The sequence below is a fragment of the Diceros bicornis genome, chromosome 7, assembly GCF_020826845.1.
Source record: "Diceros bicornis minor isolate mBicDic1 chromosome 7, mDicBic1.mat.cur, whole genome shotgun sequence".
NCBI classification, from domain to species: domain Eukaryota; kingdom Metazoa; phylum Chordata; class Mammalia; order Perissodactyla; family Rhinocerotidae; genus Diceros; species Diceros bicornis.
The window spans coordinates 73,358,141-73,375,230 of NC_080746.1; positions in this window are offsets into that span (position 1 = coordinate 73,358,141).

The following is a 17,090-nucleotide window of genomic DNA, read 5'->3' on the forward strand; positions in this document are numbered from 1 at the left end:
CTCAGCTGGGAAGCCAGAGCTGGAATGGCTGGTATGAATGGACAGGAGTGAAGCCGATGGGAGGAGAGAATTGGATGCTGCCAGACTTGGTAGGTGGGGCTTAGGGTCTAAGGGAAGCCCCCTGCCAGTCACACAGCCTTGGGATTCCAGAGTCTTCCATACGTAGAGAGAATAGAGACCACAGAGGGGAAGTGACTTGGTCACAGTCACACAGCAAGTTATGGCAAAGCTCAGATTGGGGCCCAGTTCTTCTGACTTGCAGCCCAGAGCTCTTTCTTCTTCATCATTTGATCAATTCTCAATCTTCTTAGGATAGAAGACATGGACCTTTTCCTCCTGACCTGCTCTGAGGACAGGGCTTTGAGAAAACAATAGTGAGAATGAATGCTGGGTACACTCACCACTCAGTCTTGTTTCATTTCTATCTCCTAAGCTCTGGAGCCAACCTACTCTCCTTTTGAATCTCAGCTCTGCCCATTAATAGCTGTATGACCTTGGGCAAGTCACTCAACCTCTCCAAGATTTAGTTTCTTTACCTACAAGGTAGAAGTAATAATACTTACCTTCTGAATAAAAGTATTCCTCTCTGGGTACCTGGAATTCAGAGACACCTCTTCCCAATTTGGTTTTCCCAAGAGACACTAGTGCTCCTATATTCCTAGATTCTAGGATTGGGTACAACTCAAAACAATTTTTGACAATCTGTATCCGAGGATGGTTTATCTTCACTTGGTGACTGACAGAAGCAATTTGACATCAGATTTAGGTCCATCCAGGGGTATCTGATGTGCCAACACACTGGCTAGTAGAAAATGCTACAACTGAACTGGGATCTGACTAACAGAGAGAGCACCAAGCCAGTGTGACTGCGGGCCTTTCAGTTCTCCTCTCTGGGCCAGTGATGTCCTACTCCTTCAGTGAAATGTTTCTGTCCTAAGAAAATGTTTGCCAATATTACGAGGGGCATTATTGCCACAACTCCATCCATGCCCTTACATGCACCTATGTCTGTGTGCTGATGATTCTCCAATTTGCGTCGTTAGCCGTGATCTTCTCACTTTTAACCCTGAACTTCTAATTGTCAGCTGGACACTCCGGCACTTCAGAACAACACACTTGATCCTGAACTTACAGCTCACCTGCTTCCCAGTTACTTTTACTTTTTAAAAATTTTCACTGACTTTGCCAAACACTGAGATGTACAAGCTAAGTAACCTCAGAACCCGCCTTGAGTGGGAGGAGGTGTGATGCAGCGAAAGAGCACGAGCCCTGCAGTCAGAAGCCTGACGGGGGCAGCTCACTTACCCTGTCTGAGTTTGACTTAGTTTCCTCACATTTAAAATGGGGTGCAATTATACTACATATCTCCCCAGTTCCTTGCCAGTCTGACTCTTGCTTGCCTTTCAACATTAGCCTTCGTTACTCTCCTTCAAATAGCCTTTGCTCCAGACTCACCAGGCCATCTGCTCTTCCCAGGTCACAGCCATCATTGTTTTTCAAGCCTCTGTGCATTTGCATGAATTGTTTTTCTCTGCCTGAAATGTTTTTCCCCTCCATGCCCACCTGGAGAGCTCCTACAATTCTTTATGTTTCAGCTCAAGACTTATCTTTCTTAAGCTTTCTATGGGTTTCCCAGACAGAGCTAGGGACTCTGGTTTTTACTCTCTTGGTACTTTTCTCCCTATCTCTCCAGGACTCTTGGACGCCACGTGTTCTATCTTTAATGTATTTTAGCTTTTCTTTTATATTTTCTGTCTGTCATTTCCTCAGTCTAGCCTTCTAATTCACACTTTGTTTTTGTTCAGTCAAATTCATCTTGCCATTTATCCCATTGACTGTATTGTTTACTTCAGCTATTTATATCATTTATTTTTATATCTCTACTTGGTATCTTATCGACTTCATGTTCTCTCTTCCTTTTGTTAATATTTTTCCCCATATCTCCTTAAGTGTATTTGACATACTTATTTTACATTTTGGGATCATTTGTTTCAATAAATCTGCTTCAAGTGTTGTTCTGTGTGTTGCCTTTCTTTATAGTAACGATATCCTCAAATCCAGTTATTTTGGTTTATGAAATTGTGTTTCCCTGAGGCTGTCAAACAACCACTTTGGTAATGCTTATTGGGGAAAGAGGTCAAATTCAGATGTCCATTCCCATGGGTTTAAGGAGAGGGGAACAGATGAGTACTAGGGCAGAAAGCCCAAGGTCCCACAGACTCACTGGTTGGAGTTCCACTTTTAAACTTGTAGGGTGAAGTGGCATGGGGAGAGGGTGGTTTCTTTAGGTTGTGTCCCCCAGCCCTGGGTCTGGGAGGGGTTAGGGTGGAGGTGTAAAAGCCTAAGGGCAGTAGAGCAGACCCAACCCATTTTCATCACCCCTTTTTTTTTTTTAAAAGGCTTTATTTTTTTAGAGTAGTTTTAGATTCACAGCAAAATTGAGAGGAAGGTGCAGAAATTTCCCATATACCCCATGCCTCTACATGTGCACAGCCTCCCCCATTATCAGCATCACTCACTAGAGTGGTGCATTTGTTACCAAGGATGAACCTACATCGAGACATTATAATCACCCAAAGTCTATAGTTTGCCTTAGTGTTCATTCTTGGTATTGTACATTCTAGGGGTTTGGACAAATGTATAATGGCATATATCCATTGTTATAATACCATGCAGAGTATTTTCAACGCGTTAAAAATGCTCGTGCTCTGCCTATTTATCCCTCTCCCCTCCCCACTAACCCCTGGCAACCATTGATATTTTTATTGTCTCCATAGCTTTGCCTTTTCCAGAATGTCATATAATCGGAATCATTCAGTATGTAGCTTTTTCAGACTGGCTTCTTTCACTTAGCAATATGCATTTAAGTTTCCTCCAAGTCTTTTCAAGGGCTCGATAGCTCATTTCTTTTTAGTGCTGATGATATTCCATTGTCTGGATGTATCACAGTTTACTTATCCATTCACCTAATGAAAGGCATCTTGGTTGCTTCCAAGTTTTGCCAACTATGAATAAAGCTGCTATAAACATCTATATGCAGGTTTTTGTGTGAACATAAGTTTTCAACTCCCTCAGATAAGTACCAAGAAGTGAGATTGCTGAATCATGTGTTAAGAGTATGTTTAGTTTTGGTAAGAAATCACCACACTGCCTTCCAAAGTGGCTGTACCATTTTGAATTCCCACCAGCAACGTATGAGAGCTCCTGTTGGTCCACATCCTGGCCAGCATGTGGTGTTGTCAGTGTCATGGATTTTGGCCATTCTATTAGGCGTGTAATAGTATCTCTTTGTTGTTTTATTTCATCAACTTTTCAGCCCAGCAGGGCTTTCCTGCTGCCCTGGTGTTGGCTTGGCTGGGCTGTCAAGGGGCAGATGATGGTTTGTCCAAGGCAGCGCAGAGGGAGGTGAGAGCAGAACTTCAAAGCTTTCCTCCCACACTTTGGCGGGCACCATCTCTGGGTGTTCTCAGCTTCAAGCTCCAGCTATCCACCTTCTGGACACACAACAGTTCTGGGCCCTGTTCCCAGCGGGCCTGCATTTTGTGGTTATTATTTTTGTTATTAGTTCCTGGAATCTATATTTTACTCTTGCTTCTACAATTTTTTCAGTGATAATTTTGGTGGAAGGAGAGAAAAATAGTCAACCATCTTGGCAGAAACCAAAATTTTATATTTCATAGCACTTGATACAATCTTTACAAATGCATATGCCATTTGTTAGATGGCATAGCGGTTAAAAACAAGGACTCTGAAGTAAGACGGAGTTTTTTCTTTTACTTTTTTGAAAATGCTAAGTAAACTCCATGGAGATATAATTTACATCAAATAAAATTTACTAATTTTAAGGGGATAGTATGATGACTTTGACAAATATATACACCCTTGTAACTACTACCACATGTATATATTGAATATTTTCCATTCCTTGTGCCCCTTCCTAGTCAATATCCACCCTATTCCCTAGCTCCAGGCAAACACTGATCTGTTTTCTTATGTTATATATTAGATTTGTGGTTTTTTCCTAAAGTTTCATATAAATGGAATCATATTGCATATACTCTTTTGTGTCTGGCTTTTTTTGCTCAGCATGAGGTTTTTGAAATTCATCCATGTTGTTGTATCTGTAATTTATTGCTTTTAGTTTCTGAGTAGTATTCTGTTGGATGAATGCACCACAATTTGTTCACCCGTGTTTCTATTGATGGGCATTTGGGTTATTTCCTGTTTTTAGCTATTATGAATACCCAGTCTGCCACTGTTTGGCTATATGACCTCTGGGAATTTACTTGACCTCTTTTTGTTTTAATTTCCCTGTGTAAAAAGGGATAATAGTAGTATCTAGCTTATAAAGTTATTTTGATGGTCAAATGAGTTAGACGTAAATTGCTTTGTCCTCGGCATATAGCAAGCACTCAACAAATGCTATTATTAAAATTCCACGTTGTACTTTTGTCTTCCCACTTGAGTGTGAGATCTTTCAAAATAAGAATTAAGTTTTATTCTTCTTTATAACCCCAAATCCTGGGATGGTGCCTAGCATTCATTCCTTTACTTAATAAGCTTTAACTGAGACTTACTAGGTACCACACTGCGTGCTGGTTGCTAAGGCTATAATCTGTCATAGCCCTGCTGTCATAGAGCTTCAAGCCTAAGGCAAGGGACAAACAAACCAGTGAGCTACAATACAGCACATTAGGGGGAACCCAGGAGATGGGAGTGCCACCTAACCGGGACCTGGCAAGAAAGCGATGGTTCAACAAGTGTATACAGGATGAATGAGAATTACCTAGTTTGAGGGCTGGGGGGAGAGAAGGAGGAGTGTGACATATATAGGAACAGTTTGTACAAAGGCCCAGAGGTGAGAAGGGTGTGCATATAAAAGGTATAGCATAAAGTTTTGACAATAGGATGAATAATAAAGCTATTGCAAAAGGACAGGAAAAAGATATCAAAAACCGTGGTATGGGAACGGATGTAGGGCTTGAGCAGATGAGAGACATCGATGAGGTGGAAACTACTGAGTAACGGATTGAACGCAGTAGAAAAGAGAGTGAGGTCCTAGTGCAGCAAAGGTTCTGAGCCCCAGGTGATTGAGAAGATGGAATTGTCATTAAAGATCAGATGTTAGGAGGGAAGCAGTTTTTTTGTGTGTGGTAGCGATGGGATAAATAGCTTCTAAAATCATTGAACTTGAGTCGTCGATGAATTCCCTACATTGAGATACTCAGGGGAACTCAGGGGGGATGTCAGAGATGGAGAAAGAAACTTGAGTGAACAGAAGCAAGAACAGCCCACCCAGTGAGCACCTGGTGGAGGACATTCAGGCCAAGCTCCCGCCGTCCAGGTATGTCTAAGGAAATGACGGAGTGGCCAGCTCCTAGGCATCTGTTTGCACAAGTTGATTATTTGCATTTCGGAGAGGAATCTGCCTGTAGGGAGAGGAGAAGGGGCAAAGTAGACCTCGTTCCAGGTCTGCCAAGGCCCCTGCTCCAGTCTCAGTGACTCTTGTCTAAGACTTGTGGAAAGAGGGCCAAAAAAAAAACTAATTTTCAGAAACTGGTTTATGAGTTACAAAGAGCATGGTTTGCAGGTCTGGGAGATGAAAAACGATAGAATGACAAGAGGGGCCTTTTTTAAACAAAACAAAACAAAAAAACAAACCACTTTTTATGTTAAAATAATTTTAGATTTACAGAAGAGTTGCAAAAATAGTACAAAGAGTTTGCACGTACTAAGGAGTCCAGCTCCTAATTAAAAAACCTTTGTGTGATTTTTCGGGCCCAATCCTAGGCAATTACTAGGAAGGCTTTAGGTTGTTGGCCTCACAGGGGAATGCTGCCCCCACCAGACTTCCTGCACAGTTGGCACATTGAGGTCTCTGAAGGGAGTTCCAGTCAAGGCTCCCCTGGCCGGCTGTGGTCATGATCTTTCACATACTTACATTCCCAGCCCAGGACCTTCCTTCCTAGGTCTCTTTACCTGAGGCTTTGGCTGAGGTCGTTCTCAGGTACCTCTGCTAAATGCCCTTTATGGAGGGGAGGAGGGGAAGCTTGAAGACACATTTCCCCTCTGACTCAGTACCCAGTACTTTTACTCCTAACCTTCCTCAGCCTCCCCCCAACCCCAGTGTCCATAAAGCTTTCCTTCAGGGCTCCCGCAGCACTGAGGGCATCCCGCAGTGAGATGACCGCACACCTGTGTCCGCTGGACATTCAACAGGGGCACCACCCATGGGCGCCCCAGGGGGAGTCGGCGTTTTCTCCTCTTATACCATCGCAGGAAGCCATTAAAGGCCTAAGTCTTTCATTTTTGACTTGTTGCTTTAATCGGCTACGCCGACACCTGATGCCTGACAGCTCAACTCTCTCTCCCAGCTCAGCTGAGCCCCTGACGATACCCTTCACCCAGGTTCCCCAAACACAGGGCTAGCTTCATGGCCATGCAACCTGTGAGGTCTCACGGGGCCTCATGCTCAGAAGGGCCCCATGTTTGGTGTTATACTCTGCTGTTGCCATCTTGAAATATTAATAATTTTGAACAAGTGGCCCCACAATGTCATTTGACACTGGGCCCATCAAATTATGTAGACAGTCATACTCTAATGTTAACATCTTATATAACCATGGTACATTTATCAAAACTTAGAAGTTAACATTGGTACAGAACTATCAACTAAACTAGAGACTTTATTTGGATTTTACCATTTTTCCTACTACTGTCCTTTTTCTGTTCCAGAATCTAATTCAGGATACAATATTATTCTATTTAGTTGTCTCCTCGTCTCCTCTAATCTGTGACATTTATTTGATCTTTGTCTTTGACCTTGAAACATTTGAAGAGTCATGGCCAGTTATTTTGTAGAATGTTCCTCAGTTTGGGTTGGCCTGATGTTTCCTCTTGATCAGACTGAGCTGTGGATTCTTGGGAAGAAGACCACAGAGGTGAAGTGTCCTCATCACAGCACATCAGGAGGTACATGATATCAATGTGACTTGCCTCTGGTTTAATCTCAACCACTTGGTGAGGGTGGTGTCTGCCAGGTTTCCCCATTATGAAGTCACTATATTTCTCTTTTCATGCTCCATTTGCTAGAAGTGAGTTAGTAAATCCAGCCCACTCAGAAGGAGGGGAATTAAGCCCCATCTCCTGGAGGGAGGAATGTCAAACAATTTGTAAACAAATGTTAAAACCACCCCAGTAATAAATAAATGTTTGGAGACTATGCAAATATCTGGTTTTTCTTTAACGCTTTGCTCACTAATTTTAGCACTTATCAGTGGATCCTGCCTGCAGCAATTATTGCCACAATGGTGGTGGTGTTCTACTGATGGTCTTTTATTTCAAGAGGCCTTTAAAAATTATGGCGCTAACCTCATTTGTGTCTTGATTTGTTCTTTTTACTAAACTGGTAAAGCCTTGAAGGCTGCCCTTGGCACCCTGCCTGCGTCCTTTATGTTCTCAATGAAACCTTGTTCAAACTGAGCTGAACTGAACTGCTTTGATCAGATGATGCTTGAAGATAGCATCAGGCCTGATGGCTGGGCCATGGGTCACACAGTGTGGTCTTTGGACTAGCAGCATGCGCATCACCTGGGAACTTGTTGGAAATTCAAATTATCAAGCCCCATTCCAGACCTATTGAATCAGAAGCTCTAGTAGGGGTGGGGTGGGGGAGCATAATCTGTGTTTTAACAAGTTCTCCAGATAATTCCAATGCCCACTAAAGTTTGAAAACCACAGACGTAGGGGATTCTTTAATAAGTAACTTCATGTCTATTCTAATTCTTTATAGGGACACATGTCCTATTGAAATGGTGATGGTGAGTTGTGATAACTCGTCTTCCTATGGTCCTGAATGGCTGTTCTATGGATGAATGAATGAACCGCTGATTGTTTAAATCAATTTAATCAACATGCATGGAGTGTCTACTCTGTGCCAGGCATTGTGCTCTGTCCTCAAGATGTTACCACCCTGACCTTGAGAAGTTCATGGTCTAGTGCATGAAACAGGCATGAAAACATGTGATTGAACAACATGTTCAGTCTCTAATAGTTATTTGGGCAGAAAGCTACAGAAAATATGATCGTAATGCCTATCGCTTTTTAAGAATCTACCATAAGCCATGTAGTTTTGTGTACAGTATATTAATCTCCACAAAATCTAGCAAGGAAGATACCAATCCCATTTTATAGATGCAAAAACTGAGTCTGTGAGAGATGAAGCAATTTTCTTAAATTACCTAGCTTGGAAGTACCAGAGGTGAAAATTAACCCTGGTCCTATTGACCCCAGGAGCTCTCTTCTCATTGCCAATCTTCCCCTGCCCAGGGAGTAAGTAACTAATTCTGTTTAGGGTGGAGGAGGTGAGTGTGCAGTTTACGAGAAGGAGTAGGATAAATGGGAGGTTTTCAGATAGAAAAAGTGAACAGGGAACTCCAGGCAGAGGGAATCCCTCCAGAAAAAGTCATAGTCATGAATATCTGGAGCCTGCTGATCCACAGTAGGTAATCTCAGTGAAGCTAGAACAAGAGCTCATGGATGGGGAGGGGAGGAGGGGCTGGAAAGAAGCTGAAGGGGCAAGCTGGTCAGATGAGGGGGGCAGCTCTGATGCCTTGGGATCCACTCCAGGTGCCTCCCTGCTGGTTGTGAGCGCCAGAGTGCTATGGGTTGACAACCTTAGGGACCTAGACCAAAACTGACATCTGAGTTTCCCCAAAGGGAAGTGGTCTAGAAGTAGAAGCGTGGTTAATAACACAGGCTTTGAGGCTCATAGATGCAGGACACAGATTGGTGGTTGCCAGAGGTGGGGATGGGGGTGGGGGAAATGGGTCATGGGAGTTAAAGGTACAAACTTCCACTTATAAAATAAATAAGTGCCGGGGATGGAAAGTACAGCATGGTGACTATAGCTAATCATACTGTATTGCATATGTGCGGGTTGCTAAGAGAGTAGATCTTGAAAGTTCTCATCATAAGAAAAAAAAATTCTGTAACTATGTAGGGTGATAAATGTTAACTAGACTAATTGTGGTGATAATTTTGCAATATATACAAATATTGAATTGTTATGTTGTAAACTAAAACTAATACAATGTTATATGTCAATTATCCCTCAACAAAAAAAATGACACAGACTTTGGTGTTATGCAGACGGCCTCAGATGCCAGCTCTTCTACTTACTGTACAATTTTGATCTCTATTAGCTTCGCTTTCCTCATCTGTAAAAACAGATGATAATAGTCACAGCGCTGACTGAGCACTTGCCATGTGTCAGGTGCTTTCCCGAGTACTTTACATGAGCTCACTCACACACTTGTCGTGACAACTTTATGGAATTAACAACATTATTATTCCTATGTAGCAGAGAGGAAACTGCGACGTGGGGAGGATAAGATCACAGAGCTATTAAGCAGAGCAGATGGGATTCCAGTGCAGGCTGCCTGTCTCTGGAGCCCACCTCTTACCTGTCTGACCCTCTAGGATTTCTGTGAAGTGTCAGTTAGACACTGTATGAAAAGTGCTCCACACAGTATTGTGTCCACAGTGAGCCTTCGTGAACGGTGATGGTGAGTTGTGATAACTTGCGGGATGTCCGTGAGGATCTGTGGGAGCTGGGGAGCGCTGCTTTGGAGTAGCAAACTTTCTGTCATCTCTGGCTCTCTGCTTGGGTCTCCTGCATGCTTTGGGGCTGTGACTATCTCTAGTCACCCCTGTTCAAAGGACCCTCAGAGGGCCCTACCTTCTGTAAGGTGGGCCTGCTCTAGATGGACCTGGAGTGAAAGCTGAGGAATTATGAAGAAAAGGCAGCACCACGAAAGTACCCAAGAGTCAGGAGATCCTGGAGATAGGCCTAATTGTGTCCCTAAGCCTGTGTGACCTGGGGCAAATGTCTTCTGCCGCTTGGATCTCAGTGTCCCTATTCATGAGAGGAGGAGGTTGGATTTTATTATTTCCGAGTTTCCTCTCACCTCTATGAGGGAGGAAAGAAGGTATCCAAGAGGGCAGTAGAGTCTCAGGCACATCTCTCTGAGCACGGCCGTCCTTCTCACTGGGGGATTGGTCCCTCAGGGATTTGGGCAGGTCTGCCTTCCTGGATGATGTGCCAGCATCATTTATACTGAATTAACGCTTAGTGAACATTCCCAGCAATTCTATACCTCTAATTCATCAGACCTACATGTAACCATGCCAATGTAAATAATGCCATGCCTCATTAATTTGGACTCAAAAAGTTCAGAATTCAAGTGAATTTACACTATAACAGTGCTGCTTTTGCATTTAGATTTTTTCTGAAGACTGACCAAGCATATCAAAGAAGTGAAAAGCATCAAGAATCATGTGAACCACCTTAAGATGATCCAATCCCATGATTTTCAAAACTATTTTTCTCTTTTAAACAAAATACTAGAAACTACTTCAAATTCTTGTTTGAAAAAAAATAAAGAGATAAAGGAATCAAATCAATGAACTTATTAAACGTGTTCTTTTTTCATTGAAGCAGGTTTTAAAAGAATTCATGCTAGGCAAGGTTTAGTTATCTTAGTTTGGAAAATTCTTGGAAGAAATAATAATATATTGTCCTCATGGTCTGTATAATTGCAGTATCCACCATTATATAATTGCACTTTTGCTTTAAGTGGCAGTCCTTGATACGAGGGGCGATTAATGAAATCTTGGAAGGTGCAAGACTCTGGCGTCCCTACAAAAACCTTACACTTCTGGAAGGCTTCATAATGGCCACACTGTTTCCCAAGTCTTTCTTCACCTTCACAGATGGGAAGGCCCCGCCACCCTTCAGGAGATGGGTGGTGGTGGGGGCCATTTTCACTCCATTTATCTCTTCAATATCATCAATTTCTGTGTGTTCCTGAGAGCAATGGATGTCATGCTGGGTAATCCCCTTCCTGTTCTGAAGGGTCCTACGCAATTACCAGTGAAATATTCATGAAAAATCCGAGGGGAAAAGGCAGTTAATGACACCCTTAATCAGATCTACCAATACGTGCATGAGAAAACATACTTTCGGAAAAATAGAGACTTTTTTTCTCCCTACAGGTAAAGTGGTGTTATGTTTTTGAATGTGTGTGTGAACGTATATGTTTTAAAAGTCTTATCAGTATTGATATTAATGAATTAATTTCACTTTAAGGATAACCTTCATCTTCGCACAGATTCATGGGAAAATAAAAAAAATTGACTTTCTAATTTCTCTTACACTTCACCCTTGTGGTACTGCTATCTCTTCTCCTCGTGGCAGCCAGAGTGGTCTTTTGAAACGTAGAACAGATCATACCCTAACCTTCCTTAAAAAGTCTTCCCTTGTGGGCTGGCCCGTGGCTTAGCGGTTGGGTGCGTGCGCTCCGCTACTGGCGGCCCGGTTCGGAACCCCGGGCGCGCACCGACGCACCGTTTCTCCAGCCATGCTGAGGCGGCATCCCACATACAGCAACTAGAAGGGTGTGCAACTATGACATATAACTATCTACTGGGGCTTTGGGGACAAAAAAGGGAGGAGGATTGGCAATAGATGTTAGCTCAGAGCCGGTCTTCCTCAGCAAAAAGAGGAGGATTAGCATGGATGTTAGCTCAGGGCTGATCTTCCTCACAAAAAAAAAAAAAATCTTCCCCAGGCATTTCACTGCACTTAGGGTAAAATCTGCACTTGAGCCTCATCGTGGTCTTCAAGGCCCTGCATGATCTGGCCCTGCCCACCTCTCCGAGCTGCTTTTGAGCCAGCATCATCTCTGCTCCAGCTCACTGCCCTGTGTCTGGTCTTTAAGCACACTGAGCCTGTGTTCCTCTCAGAGCCCTTGTGCCTGCTGGTCCTTCTGCCCACACACGCACCCTCCTTTCTGAAGTGGGAACTGCTCACCCAGTCACTCTGCTTCACTGTTCCTTGTTTGATGGTCTTCAGAGGATTTATCACTTTCTGAAATTGTTCTGTTTGTTCTTTTGTTTAGTGTCTGCCCTCCCCTCAATGTAAGCTTCATGAGAGAGGAATCTCATCTCTCTTATTCACCATTGCATGCCCAGCACCAGACAGAGTATCTGGACACTAACAGGTGCCCCATATATGTTTTCAAATGACTGACTGACAGAATTAATGAACATAAAAACTTGGCTGCCATCTCCATCTGCTGTGCTCTTCCTGGTCTAGTTTTTTCTTTTCTTTTTTTGGATTCTAATTAAACTTTGGAAGAAGTAACAATCCTTTGACCAAGTAAGAGTGAGTGCTGTGTGAGTCATGGAAATCTGGCTCAGAAGCTGGCTAAGACTGGATGAATCGGGGTAGAACAGGTATTTAGCATTCAGGTGACTGTGATATGAAAAAGAATGCCTCATCCTCAAGTTTGAGACTTGGCTGTCAGGGAATTCACTGAAAGAAACATTTACTGGACAGTCAAGAGTTACACATTTGTGCTTTCCAAACTGAAGGAATGATGTCATGAACACAGCGTTCTCTGAGAGCTTCCTTTAGCAGATAAGCCTAGTAATTAAATTTCTAAAATACTGCCTGCCTCTATTCTGACACTTCTGTTTCCATTGTACTGCCCTAGTTAAGGTTCATTTTGTCCCTCTTCTGAAGGAGATCCTGAGGGATCTTTCTTAAAAGCAAATGCAACCATGAAAATCCCCTGCTTGCCCTTCACAGGAGAACGTGGGTATTACCCTAGCCTAGGGCTAAGAGGATTGCACATCAGTAACCATCAGATGGCGGTGGAAACAGTGTTTGCTGCCCTGTTAATCAATTGTTGACCTTTGTGGCCATTCTCCTTGTAGATATTGACCCTCTTTTATGCCTAGTTGCCAAAGATAATTCACTTGTACATCTATCTCCTCATGCCAAATGTCCTAGACCTACCAATTCTCATCAATTGGAACACAGTAGCAGAAAGGAGAGTCTTCTTCATTATTCAACCTAGAAACTAAAGACCTTTCCAGGTAAAGGAAAACAGACAGACTAAGGCCAATCTAATCCAAAGATTCTTAGGAAATGTTATCGGCCTCACGATGCCTGTGGAAATCACAATACCAGAACTCAATGTCATATCTTACTCCAAGAAGTTTCTTTAGAATAAAAGGCTTGTATAAGATGGCTTCATAACATCTAATGAAGGCATTACAAGGAGAAACAAATGAAGCAAGGCTGTAAATATGATTTTTATCCTTACTCTGAAGATTTTTCTTCAATGAGGTCAAATTTGATAATTTTTATTTTTAAGAAATAATTTTTATCTTATTAATAAAAATAATTCTTATTTTCTTTTTGTGAGCACTTTGAATTTTGTGAAGTATAGTACTTATCAATGAACACATAAAAATCTTCCAGATAAATCCAAGACTAAGTGTATCTCTTGTATCTATGAATGTCCTTCCCCATCTGAGCATGGGTAGATGAGAGTAAAACTCAAATTACATAAATGCTACATGTCTGTAGAAAGGCAGTTACAAAACTGGTGACCAAGGGAACACATTTTCCAAGATACTAATATGTCACAAAAAATGTTTAGTGCACAATTAAGTTACACTTACTATAACAGAAGATCCATGAAAAGAGAGACTTTATCTGTCTTTTTTATTGCTGTATTTTCAGCATCAAAACAGAGCCTAGCACATAGTACGCACCACAAATATTTACATTTGAATTAAACGTTGTGTTTAACTTAAACAGGTTTCTTTTCCGCATGACTTCTCTGAGTCTTATTATGCTCATGTACATAGTACAGCTCCAGCAGGAGGCCCTGGCATGCCTTATTTCTCAAATTTATCTGAATATGGGTCACTCTAGGATAGATCTATTAACTACTGGAACAGTGTTTTATAAAGGACAATTTGGGAAGTGCTAAATTAAATTAAAGGAACAGCCAAAAATTTCTAAGGCAAAAGGGAGTGCAGATGGCATATTTGACTTGAAAAAGTTAAATCTACAATTTAAGGTCTGTTACAACCTTTTGCTGACCTATATTATTTTATCATTGAAAACAGGAAGAATGGAGAAGAGGATGGAGGAGAGAAAAAGAGAGAGAGAGGGAGACAGAGCCACTTGAGATGGAAAAAGTGGTGGTCTTTTGGTCTTCAGAAAAAATTCAGACTGCTCTGGGCCTGGCTAACAGATAAATTGACCACTAGAGGATTCTCATGGAACCCAGTGATAGCAATCATCCACAGTGTGGCTTTATCTTGTAAAGGCCTGCTTGAAGTATCTGCTCAATTGGCTGTAACAGGACAGGGGACGTTGATGGTCGGGCCTGTCCTCTCTTTTTCCACGTGGGTCAATTCACCCCTCTTTTGTACTCTGGGACACACATTCATGGATGACCTGGGTTCATTACTACAGAGGAAGTTAGGCACAGAGGGTGAGTGGGCAAGACTGCAGATTTTGGAGACAAGCTTTTGAATTGACAGTGAGCATCCTGAGTGCTCTTGGACCTGTTGCTTAACTTCTCTGTGTTTCAGTTTCCTCCTCTAAAAGATGGAGATAATAATAATATTTATCTCGTAAGACTGTGAGGGTCAAATAAGATGAAATACATGCACTTATTATAGCAACTAGCTATAATTATTGGTATCATTGGTAATCGTAACAAAGATGATATTTCTGGGAGCTCAGTTAACTCATGACCTATCTTCCAATTTTAAAACATGTATGTTTCTGAGAACTCTGGGTATAGTATTTTGTAAGAAGATTTCGTAAGTTATTTTTTTAATGCAAAGCACATATTCGAAATCTACTTGCTACGGGGAAGTTGATACATGGTTTTGAAGGTGGACATGCTGTGAGAAGAGAGGACCTCTTGCAAATGGGAACTTTCCCACTCATCTCCTATCATTAATTCCTTTCTTTAAAGAAAATAAAATGAACAATGCCTAATCTGGAGAAAGGAAGGGAAGACAAATTTAGACTCTTGCCCTCAAGCTTATTACTCAATATCCCATCTCAATTTCATTTTTCTACCCATTTTTTTTAATCTTGTTCAATAGTCTTGCCAAAAGTCTATAACTCCAGTTCTCCAGTCTCTGCTCCACTGTATGAATAACATGCAGCACAACAGGAAAGAAGGAGCCCCCTCCACACATTGTTCTTCAAGGCAGGATGGGCAAAGTTACTTCTCACCTGATATGTACACCCTTGGCTCCTAGGTCATAATTACACTTGTCAGCTGGCCTCACTCCATCCTAAGGCTCAGCCCACCCACCTGAGGGAACTCTTTCAACCTAACACTCTATAAAGAAAATAAAAACTTTGATAGCTGATCATGTGCAAGGGTTGAATTATATTTAATTTACAAAGCAGAAGTTCAGGCCCAATTGTGTATTTATCCTGCAAACACTGAAGCCCAAGTACCTAGAATAGTGCCTGGCTCAGAGTAGGCACTCAATAAATACTTTTTGAGTAAAGAAATATTGAATTTAAAATTTGCAACCATTTTTAAAGTATAAAGAGGAAACCAAGGAAACAAACAAAACAATGGTCTTAAGCTCCCTGCCCAGAAAACTCCTACTGTCCCCACGCACATAATGTATAATAAATACGGTGAAAAAAGTCAAACTCAACAGAAATGATTGAAGGGAAGTGCTGCCATCTCCTCCTTTGGCCTTCATCCCATCTCGCCAAAGGTAACCACTGAAAAGAGTGTATTCAGTAATTCTTTCCCCAAAGCAATTATTCATTAAGAGCACATGTGAATACACAGGGCCACATCATTTGCATAATAGACTACAAACACACAAGAGCAGAGGTTTGCAAGGTGAGGTCTGCTGACAACCCACACGAAGCCCAGGTGCCTCAGAGACACCTGGTTTGCTTATTAACAATAAAGATTCCAGTAGACATTCTGATTTGGTAGGTCTGGGCAGGCCCAGCAATTTGCATTTCATCAAGCATCTCCAGTGAATGTATTATGTAACTCTGAAGTTGAAGGACCATTACTCCTTAAGGATCTACTGAAGCTTAAGGTGGTTTAGGTTTTACCACCAATCCCTCCTTATCACGGTATTGGTGGAACACGTAGCCAATTGTGGGTAAAGCCACATCACCCTGGTCTGTCGCCATGTGCACCCTCTGACCTCATCAACTTGCTTCCCTCTTATCCAGCTCTTCTCAGCATCCTCTCCTGTTCCATGTCTTCTACCAAATTGGCTAGATTTGTTGCTTCATTGTAGCCGACATGGCTATTAACTGCAGATAATTCTCAGTCTTTCTGCCCTCAACTCCTCAATTTATGTCTAGCTTAAAGTTTCCAGCTGTAACTATGGATATGCCTATTATGGATTGTTCTGCTGCACGGATCCATGCAGTGTTAGATTTCAAGTTTATTCGTTCTTCTTTAGGGATCTCCTTCTGGAAAACATCTGCTTGTTATTACCAAGGGAATATCTCTGTCCTCCCCTCTCTTCCTCTCACTCTCACAGCTGGATCCAAACCCAAGCCTGGGCTGGGGTCTCTCTTTTCAATGCTCTGCTCTGTTCTAGTGGAGCTTTTGTAAGTTTTCCTGGATTTTTAGACAGAAGAGGACAACCACTAGGTTTAGTGATATCTCAAAAATTTTCTCCTATAGTGTAGATGCCATGGGATCCAAGTGTGACACTATTAAATATGGTCACAAGAGCGGGATCTCAGGCTTTTTCCCCTCTGTTCAACTCATTGAGGGCATTCTCTTCTTGGGCTGCCTAGACACCAGGTAATGAGCAGGAAGGAAGGTGAAGGAGTTGACTCTGCCAGATCAGACTTAGAAAACATCCGACTTTTATGTACAAACTGTAAACATAAGAGGGGATATATCTTAGCAAGGGAGCAGGTCCACCACTGGGATCTACATGACCAAAGAAGAATGTTCTTTCTCCAAGAAGATTTTGAGCAGAGGAATGACATACTTGATTCATGTTGGCAAAGGACCACTCTGATTACTGTGTCAAGAATCAGCTGTAGAAGGGTCAGGTTGGAGGCAGGGGACCAGTTGGATGATAGTATAGTAAGACACCGAGGCTAGAGATGATGGCTGCTGGTACCAGAGTGCTAGCAGCAGAGTAGTGAGAAATAGTTGGAGGTAACCCAGAAACTGCCTGACTCCTGAGATCCACGGCCACCT